The following is a 10,672-nucleotide window of genomic DNA, read 5'->3' on the forward strand; positions in this document are numbered from 1 at the left end:
GGCGGACTCTGCCTTACAACAATATATATATATATATATATAATATGATATAATATCGGGTGTATTTTTGCAGCCAGTAGGTACCCAAAGTGTGGGTAATGAGGCTGTTTAACGTGGTCGAGGCACCTCCTCGAGCACGGGACCCCCGTTTTACGTCCCTCCCGGAAGACGATTTCGTGGAAAGCTTCGTGAGGCTACAGCAATCCGGACGTCCTTGGTTGGGGGACTTCCATCCAAGTACTGTCCGGACCGCGCGTTGCTTAACTTCCGAGATCGAGGGATCGGGTGTACCAACGCGCCACGCGGCCGTAGCTAATAACGCGTAGATAACAACCCACTGCCCTCCTAGGGCTATAATTCTGTGGGAATACCTTCTGTGTTTCCTTTTTATGAGGAACTGGCCTTGTCTGTCTTCAGGCTAAGGTATACCTTTTCAAGAATGATGTTTTCAATGAACTGAATGTCTGTTATTCCAGTGCTCTCTGTTCACGTGTACAACACTTTTTTCTATTGTTGGGTGGGCCAATGTCTCTGTTGAGTGCATGTAGCTTATAATACGCGGGGCTGCATTGCAAGGGTCTAGAGCAGCTGTCATTCTGGTGACTTCAATACAACAATACGACAGTGCAGTAATTGTGGAGGTGCGACCATAAGACTAGTAGGTTTTAAACCGAGAAGAACCTTTACTCTTTTCGATATGTGTGGTCGGTTCGTTACCGTGCTCGAGATGTGACTCTCTTCAAATATGGGACCTCCATTTAACCTCCTTTGGGATGACGGTCCTAACCGAAGCTATGTATCATTTCCATCTGTTTCGAGTGAGGAAATGGTGTTAAGTGTCTTCCCAAGGGCACATGACTGGTGGCATATCACCGAAATGGAAGCCATGACCCAAACACCCTGCCGTTACACCACACGACCCCAGAACGACACTTATTGATTCTGGAACTATGGCACATAATTGGGCACCTAAAGCTGAACGCATTCGTTTAGAAATCTACGCTCAAACCTTGTACCTTCTCTCCACTAAAAGCTATATTTTGTGTTTAATTCATGTCTTTGTTGCGACTGCGATGATTCAAATGAATAATGAGTAAAATGTATCAATGTCCATGGCTAGAAAATCTGAACGCAAGTGTTGATATTCTGGGAAAGGACCACAGAGAGTAGTGCCTGGTTTTCATCATGATTTGTCTGTAAGGAGTTTACAAAGGCTCGTCTAGAATACAAACTCTTCTCTCCAGCTTTCGGTTAACCCTGTAATGCTATCAGATGTTTTGCATATACAGAATACCTTGTGTAGATTTATGCCTCATCACTTGTGAATTTTCGGTACGCATTTATTCTGTATATTTTCCTCTGTGTTATTACTTTTGTATGTTGATCAGGAAGGAGTAGCTGCAATGTACTCGAATACATTGCTAATCTTATAAGTTGTACAAATAACGAACGCCTTGACTATTTTGTCCTTTTTCCACATGAATGCATGAAGTACTGGGATTTTACGTTAGAGAATTAAGGCTGATACATACAACTATAAGCATTTTATTATGAGAAGACTTTCAAATGGCTTTATCAGCTCAGAATAGAGTCGTCATGTAACCTGGAAGTCCATAGTGACACAGGTTACGTGACACGGGAGTGTTGTAGATTGGAGGGAGGTGGTGGCCGCTTTTTTCGTGTTTTAAATATGGAAAGTGGAACCTGATGTGTACTGCCTATCCTCCCTAGTATTGCATGTTCATATGTCGGATCAAAGTAGCACTTCCGTGTAGGTACATGGCATTAATAGTGCTACGTTGTTAGATGAACCTTGACATCAACAAATGTGAAGACTCAGCTGACTGTGGAGTTTAGTTCACCCCTTTCTGAAAGTAAGACACATTAGGATTCTAGCTGTATCTTTCCATCATCGCTGCCGCGCCTGTAGACCCGTTTGGCCATTAAAGTGGTATTTCAAAGCAAATATGCCCCACTGTGTTTCTCAGACTTATCAAAGGTCACATGACACGCTTTAAACACTTTCAATTTGGCTATAGGTCTGGCAATCACCCAGGCCGCGACCTGGGGTTACTCCTACACGTTATGGCTACATTCTGTGGGTACATGGTTGTGAAGACACATGTTGTTCCTATGGAAAGTTTATAACAGAGGTGTGCTGACCTCATCCGGCACTACTTTTGTACTGAGTAGACCTTTACCGCAGCAACTTCAATCTAAAACAGCCGCGATGACATAACTGACGACAAACTATACTGGCTCTGTACAACCTTCGGCTTTACTGAGGTCAGTTAGTGAATGACGTCAATGTCGTTTAAGAACGCAACCTACAACGTCTATCATGACAAAAGATTTCTCTCTTTTAAACTTACTTTGACCTTTGAATCCCGTTGCGAAACCTTCAGTACATTAACTCCATAATGTTCACAAGTGACCTTCATCTTAAGATGAAACGACTTAAATACCTACTTAACCCTCAAACCACCGTACCTTTTTTGTGACGTAGATTACCATATGGGGTCAAAACTGACCCCATAACGTTTTGTACAAATACAGTTTTTTTTGTGACTCTTTTTGTGATTTGTATATATGTATAGCTTCATTAATCTATGTGGGACAGTTTGACGTGATTAAGTGAGAATAATTCTAGCTCATTATCATAATTTATGCAAAAGATCATGAGGACCACATTTTGCACTAACGCTATTCAGACCGGGTAAGGTTTTTTTTTTATGCCTGCACCAACTTCAAAGTCACATAGCCCCTGAATAACTTATGCTAGGGCCACCAAACTTGGTCCCTTTTTGAAAAATGTTGATAGCAAGCGATTCAAGTGGATAAAAAAAATTCATCATTTTTTATGTTGCCATGGCAACGGAATTATGACAGGCATATTTATTACGCAATTTTCTAATTTAGGCTTAAACATTCAAGTTTTAAGGTTTTCTTGGCAAACCACACTTGTTCATGGCATCTTATCAAATTCAACGTAAATTTCATGATTCAATATTCATAATTTATGCTAATTTGATGACGTCATCAGTCAAAATCCAAGATGGCGGCCAATTTAAGCTAAATTACGTCATATAAAATGATAATGACACAAAAGTTGTTACCATAATTTTGTTGCACATGTAAATCATTCTCTGAAAATTTCGTGATCATACGATAAGTAGTTTAGGCGTGGGTTCCATAAGTTTGTTTAAAAAAGTGCTGGGGTCAGTTTTGACCCCACTGGACCATACATAAATTTTTTACGATAACTTAATCAACAATGAGCCAATCTCGGTAAAAACGTATGAGAAGTTATAAGACATATATACAAACAAACTCATAAAAGGAAATTTGTTTTCAACCAGAAATGCCATAATGGCACATATTAATATACGCCTGGGGTCAGTTTTGACCCCATACGGTGGTTTGATGATTCGCAGAAACCCTTCTTATAGTTATAGTAACAATTTACGACCTGAAATAACGCTCGTTCTAAATAATATATCAAAAGGGACACTGTCTCTCCTTTCCAGGGAGTAGTAGGTCAGATCGACAAATACAGCTGTTTGGTGTTTATTTTTTCCAACAAGTGAAGTAGCGAGGTTATGATTATTAAACACAGTACAATGACAGACGCACATTAAGAACAATGTCCATTATTCTATTTTTACCTTTGCCAAGAAGGTTATGTTTTGAGATGTATTTGTATAGTCCGTGACCTTATAGTCTTTGATAAAGGCAGTCCTCATAACAAGCCACGTGGTGGCAAATTATCGGTAAACGTTGCTTGCAAATGTTACTTTTTTAGTTTTAATGCTAGAAAAGTATTAGAGTTAGAACAGTATTAGTATTAGAACAATAAGTACTATCAGGTACAACACAGAGATTCATCTTCGGAACGCTTTGTTGCATGTCGTGTTATGACAGCTTATAGCGATGCCGATGGTATTGTTCACTTTTCAAATACAGCACTACATGGGAGGAGACAATCTGATACCGTAGGGGCAGTTTAAGGCCATACATTTTATTTCCAATCTAATAGGATTTTCTTCAAAGCTCTCTTGGAATCATATGGAAAATGTAATTAAGACTAATTGGAATCCTCTTGTTGTGTCAAGTTGCAGATAGCTAATTGAATTGCTTTAACGTTGCCCTCTGGTGAGTTGGCTAAAATTACGTTTTGGTCTCTAAGGATGGTTTGTGAATGGTGATAGGTTTACAAGGGCAACAACTGCAGTTCATTTTGTGGCTCTGGTTCGGTACCGGCCAAGCCCCCCGGGAGTGATACTGCGCAGTTATTGTCGATTCCTCGTGTTGGGAGGCCTCCTCCATGAACTTCATCTGAGCTGATATTTGAGTGGTTAAATTTGGTTTCAATCTAAGAGTAGCTTGAACAGCCTTCGTTGAAACGAATTGGATTAAAAGTGTTTGGAAGTTCATGGCGAGATCGGCATGGGCTAGGTTGCATTCATGTTTCGACCGGCAGGACCAGGAGGCCCTGTTTAAATTTCTGTACAATGCTCAAGAGGCCCTGTCTAAATTTTTGTAGAATGAACAAGAGGATCTGGCTACGGAGAGCAGTTTGGTGGCACTATGATGAAATCTATGGTGAGTGTTTGGACTTTTGTAGATGTTGGGGCAATCTAGCTGCTCTGTTTGAGCAGATTCGATTTTAGAGATGTGATCATTGAGATATGGGCCCCATTGACGTCTGACTAAATTCATATATGCATTTTGTTCAACTACTTTCGACTAATCGTATAATTCCTGCTACGAGCTTACTCAGATGTCTCCAACAAAGTGTGCTACAGAACCTCCTACTTGCACAAGGCACAAAATTCCTCACAACATCACGAGAATCATTCATGTATTTCAAATGGTCCATAACAAAGGCCTTACTTCATCTTATGAGCAGTCTACACGTTTTGTGAGAAAAATGTGAAACCAATTGCCAGGACCCGCTAGTTCAGCATGTCAGAAATCATTCTGGTAGCCGGGAATGGTATTCATGAGCATGTTCCTTGAAGCGGAGGCGGACGTACGTAGGAGTCACTTAAGCCGTCTCTTCTCATTGTGCATTCCCCTGCTACCTGCCAACGTCTGACGTGCTCTGACGTCAGTGGCTGCTCACATGACTTATATAGCAGTGGACGTCCTGTTTTCTTGCCAAACACGGCATTAGGAAGGAGAGACGGAGGCCGCCAAGACAAGCTGCACACTGTTTCCTTCAACTGATGAAATAGGTACGTATACTTGCTGGCGATTTTTTTATACATTCAACGCTGTATAACAAAACAGTCATAAATGCTATGTGTTAGCATTAGAAAGGTTTATTGTACTTGTACTTGTTCTTTTTTTCGCATTATATATCTCATAGCAGTCTGCATAGGCTTTCATCCATAAAATTTACATGCTATGGCCTATTGACAAACTTATGTGAGCTTACGTGAGCTTTGAAACAGTTCAAATGCAGAAAGTTCGGTGCTGCGTTGCATTGCGTATTGGCATGCACTAGAAACAGATTTTCCCATGGTGTAGTGTGTGTTACGTACGCTATCTTCTAAAGGATGTACCAGGAGTGGATAAATTTGTGAATCTTTCTGAAGCTGGCAGTTCGCTGGATACCTGTGTGCGTGACGTAGTCTTTTCGATCAGCATACGGACGTGATTTTATAACGCTTTTTACAACATCATTACTGCATATTTACTAAGGCCTATGAAAAAATGCTGTGCTTTTTGTTTTGAGTCCTGAAAAACTAATAAGGGTCAGTAAGTGATACAAGACAGTTTAAAAAAGTAAAACTGAATTGCATGAGGACACAGGAACAAAAACATCCCAGCAAGTAAACAAAACATGAAGCCCACCCCACGTGATTCTGTCTAGTTGATATTTTAAAAGTACAGTAAAACTATTCATTAGTACAGTCTAACGACCATTTGCACAAGACGACCATCACCTCAAGACGATTTGAAGGTCCCGACAATTTCCTCCATAGACACAAAGACTTGCCGAAGGCGACCACTTGCGCACGGCAACCACCCCTAGTCGGGACCGCATGCAACCAAAATATTGCCGAAGACGACCAGTACATTTTCAAGGGTGCAGCGGCATCGGCTTTTGATGATAACTGCCGGGGAATCCCGGTAAACTTTGCGACGAGGAAAAAACAGATGGCGCACGCGAAGTCATCCGGGTTATTTGGATAGTCCACAGCAATGTACATGTAGCTAGAAATGCCGCGTTCGCTGTAATTATACTCTACATTCTATCCTTACAAATAGTAAATTCATTTGTCACAAAACTTAGTAAAGGGAACAGATATAAAAAAAATCCTGACTTAATTCAGTGCTTGTGGAGGCGTGTACGTGCTTATAAGACAATTTTTCGCAAGAATAACAGCTTCCCAACTTATTTTCTGACCCGTTGGCTGTGATTCATAAAGTTAAGATAGTCATTTAGCGTTGTTAAAATGAAAGCCGTATTTCAAAACGTTGTTTGTCGGGGACTCCACCGATAACAGCGATGTTTTTGTAGCGAAACGGACCATTGTCTTGGGTGTCCTGACATCATATCGTCCATTCACAAGTAGACAGTCAATGCCGACGAGAAAAGTGACACTGTTCGGCACAAAAAAACTATGATTTTTCATGTATTTTAGCTAAAAATGCGATGCTAGCAAGCCAGTATGTCTCAACATCCACCTAGGGAAGACCAAGGTGGTGTACAACAAACATGCAGACAAAGCTCCAGTGGTGATAAGTGGGGAAGGAGTAGAACAGGTTAAAAGCTACATCTACGTAGGAAGAAAAGTGTCAGAAGATGGAAGTCTCCTGCCAGAGATCAAGAGACGTATCACACTGGGATGGGCAGCTTTTGGAAAAGTGGACAACATCATGAAAAGCCGTAAGGCGAGTATAGAACCTAAGAGGAAGGTTTTTAAGCAGTGCATCTATGGAAGCGAGACATGGGCACTAACCACTACCCAGATGGAGATGCTTCGAGTTGCTCAGAGGAAAATGGAACGTGTAATGCTAGGCATCACACTCCGTGACAGGAAAAGAAACTCCTGGATCCGACTCCAGACAGGAGTTACAGACATCATCACAGGACATAAGAATTTTCTCTTACACAACCAGTTTTTCTCACCTGCTGATGTTTCGATGTCTGTCAGACATCTTCCTCAGAGCTTCTAATGCACTGGAGTTCTGTTTCTCGCCCCTATATGTAGCCCATGTAGGTGGTGCTTTTTGGGGCGAGAAAAACACCTATCCCAAACGTGGCTTAGCTTTGTACCCCCCCCCCCGCCTTAATCCCGGAAGGATTTGGCTACATATAGCGGCGAGAAGCAGAAATCCAGTTAGAAGCTCTGAGGAAGATGTTTGACAGACATTGAAACGTCAGCAGGTGAGAAAAACTGGTTGTGTAAGAGAAAATTCTTATGTCCTACCAACCTGATGAAATTATTTTCGGAGACATCATCACAGCAGTAAATACAGCTAAACACCGCTGGGCAGGACACGTATAGAGGCTACAGGACAACAGATGGACGCTACGAAGTAGACTCCCAGAGAATGGAGGAGACGCAGAGGGAGGCCATTCAGCAGGTGGAGAGACAACCTGCAGAAACACCTAGGCCCCACCTGGCCACAGACTGCAAGATGCAGAAGAGTCTGGAACAGTTCAAGGGAGAGGTTCCTCAGAAAGAGTGACTATACCCTGCCATGATGATGATGATTAGCTAAAAAATCTAGAATAACATACTAGTCGCACGTCTAATATACATTGTATGTCTTGAAGGTGTAATCAGAATTCTGATTCTGATAAAAAGAGTCAACATTAACAACAACTTTCGCTTTTTTGGACACCCCAAAAAAAGGCTAGGGCCAGTAGGTTTTTCTAGGAACCGGCGGAAAACAGGAAAGAACATTTTTTTCCACAACATTTTATTTTACACCATTTACTCCCTGTCCCAACAGCTATCTATCCACCACTTACAAATCATGAACCTGGCACTTCTAGAAAACTTTAGCGCAAACTGTGAAGCTCACCAAAACCAGTCGTTATCATCAAGATTTATCAACAATGTCTCGAGTTATCTTGTCCACAGCCAAACGCACCTACATGCAATGCCCGCTGCAGCACAGTAAGAAAAAGCCAGATCAATCATTTTTTTAACTTGATCTTCCTTTTTACAAACGCCACACGCCTACCTGAAATTATTGATATCCATCAACACCATCTCGAGTTATTTTGTTCACAGCCAAACACATTTACGTACAAAGCCAGAAACAGCACCCTAGGTTCAAGTCAGGTAAGCCATTTTCGCACTTGACCTTTCTCTGTACAATAGCTACACACCTACCAAATATCCTGACGATACACTGCCATAGTCTCCAGTTATGCTTCCACAAACAGGCGCACAAAAATTCAAAACTCGCTGCAGTACTAGTAGGAAATTGCCAAGTAAACCGCTTTCTAACTTGGCCTTCCTTTCCCCAACCGCCACACACCTACCAAAAATTCACTACCTATCCAGCAAATACCATTAAGTTCCATCCACAACTTCTCGATCTATTACTGTTAACCTACATATAGACCCCAAAAGTCCTAGTTCAACCGTTTAAATAACCTTTTTGGCGAAGGCAACAAGGGTCTGAAGTCCACACCTTCTTATAATTAATTAGTTATACTGGTGACATACATACAGACCCACACCATAGCCACTGCACGATGGCACAACTGAAAACATAACCATCTTGGCAAAGGTGAAAAAGAGAAGAGAATGAAAGAAAATTGCCAAAAAAAAAATAAAAATAGCCAAACACAGAGATGCAAGGAGATTTTCTCAACCTACTTGACTCGTCAGCCACCAGCGCGCCTGCACCAGACGTGGCGACATCCTAGATGATCTTCGTTCGAGATGCAACGCCGAGAGAGACTTGATCATGTTTACACGAGTGTTTACTTGAGCTGCATTTCTTAGAATGTTTGCTTTCGTAACCTACATAAGGCTAGCTAATGTCCTCAAAATCAGGTCTTACCCTAAAATGCAGGGGATTTATAAACATTCTTCATTAATTATGCAAATAAGCACCTTTGTGATGTATAGTGATGCCCCGAAATTCGAGCTGGGGGCTTTATTACTGGGCGAGTTCGCGAACGTATTAATAATCCCTAGAAGGCCATTTTCCATACGTTTCAATTTTTTCATGTCACAGGAAAATTCACTATTAAACCGATAGTTCTACTTACTGACAGAATGTGGGGATGTTCCGACAATGATATTCATTTGTTGTGAGGTTTTAATATTGGGGTTTTAATCTTTTGAGGGTGTTTTCTGGTGTTAAAGATTGCACATGTTCATGTTAGAAATGAACACTTCCTTCCTAGTACAAAACCCGTGAGGCTAACAAAGCCATTGATTTGTTGCATGCAAAAACACCGAGCTCGCCTGTAAAGTAGCTGATTTCCCTCAGGTGATGAGTGCTTTTGATGTGCCATTTTCGAGTGATTTATACACCGCGAGCTCTACGCTACATTGTGTAATCTTAACATGGTGGAAAACTAAGAACACAATAATTCAAATTAAAACAAAAAATTAATAAAAAGTCTTATGGTGTATGACAAACCTCAAAAAACTACTTTTCATTACATGGGTAATACATTCTTGTCACTTGGACGTGTGAAAAGCGACGCATTGCTCCCTCTTCTCAAAATCTTTCATCTGTAGACATAAAAAAGGCATCTCGGCCTTCTTAGAAAAGAAATGGGAATTTCCGCAATTTGTTCTGTTGGGAAATCATTCACTTTCTTCTTTTGTAAACCCGTGTTCCCATCAAATCTAATGGTACATTAGCGAGTCCCTGCGGCCATGCATTATCTAGAAGAGCCTTCTTCCTTCGGCAAGTCAAGCAATAAAAAGTATCCTTTGGGAGAAATAGTTGTGTTTTTTTTAGTACGAGTGAATACAATGCGTCGAAATGACTCATGTTTGTATGTCGGTAGGCATCTTCGGGCATGAGAAGTGATGTTCCACCGGCAAAAATCCCCATTGGAGTCTGGAAAAATATTCAAAATATCTTATATATAACAGCAGTCAGAACGTGAATACTTCGGTTCATTTTATTCCACTTGAATGAATTGACTTAGAATTGTAAATCGTAGACCGCTGGAACACATTCCTAGCAACCTGATCGGAGTCCTGTCTCCTATTGGGCTCCCTACCGTCGCTGATTCCGCCTGATTGCTTTCTCCACTCGGCAAATGGAACCATCATATCTGTTCATGCTAGCGCTAGTGTGGAATGACCAGAGAACTCGTATATTAAAGCATCTGAAACATTTATGTTCCTGTGTCGCAAGCGATAAGGCAACACCGCTGCTTGGCAATCGGAATCAAGCTCCGCGGATCATTGAGTCTCAGCTTGGGCATGTTGTAACGGATTTCATTAGCCATCTCGAATGGTGAGGTAAAGCCGGCGGCCCCGTGTATGAGAGAGCTTAGCCGTAAGCCTCAAGCACCAAACCTCTGCCAACACACTTTCAAGCCAACACACTTCCCAGGTCGTACGAGGGGTGTGTCTACTCTCCAAGCAGAGGTTAGGCTCCGGCTGTTTTTTAACGTTTTTTTTAGTCGTTTTTCTCGGGCTTTCTTTTTTGTCCTTTTTTGCCGGCCTGT

At 41.5% G+C, this 10,672-nt stretch overlaps 1 protein-coding gene across 1 annotated transcript in view; it reads left to right on the forward strand.

Moving 5' to 3' along the window:
* The first annotated feature begins 5,167 nt into the window (after nt 1–5,167).
* The window catches only part of LOC118412401 (neuromedin-K receptor-like), a 31,548-nt gene continuing 26,043 nt past the window's right edge, over nt 5,168–10,672 (forward strand). The window contains exon 1 of the mRNA XM_035815233.1: nt 5,168–5,237. The gene's annotated coding sequence lies outside the window, so the exon portion shown is untranslated. The remainder of the gene's footprint in view (nt 5,238–10,672) is intronic.

This window comes from Branchiostoma floridae, chromosome 3 (genome assembly GCF_000003815.2).
Source record: "Branchiostoma floridae strain S238N-H82 chromosome 3, Bfl_VNyyK, whole genome shotgun sequence".
Classification (NCBI taxonomy): Eukaryota; Metazoa; Chordata; class Leptocardii; order Amphioxiformes; family Branchiostomatidae; genus Branchiostoma; species Branchiostoma floridae.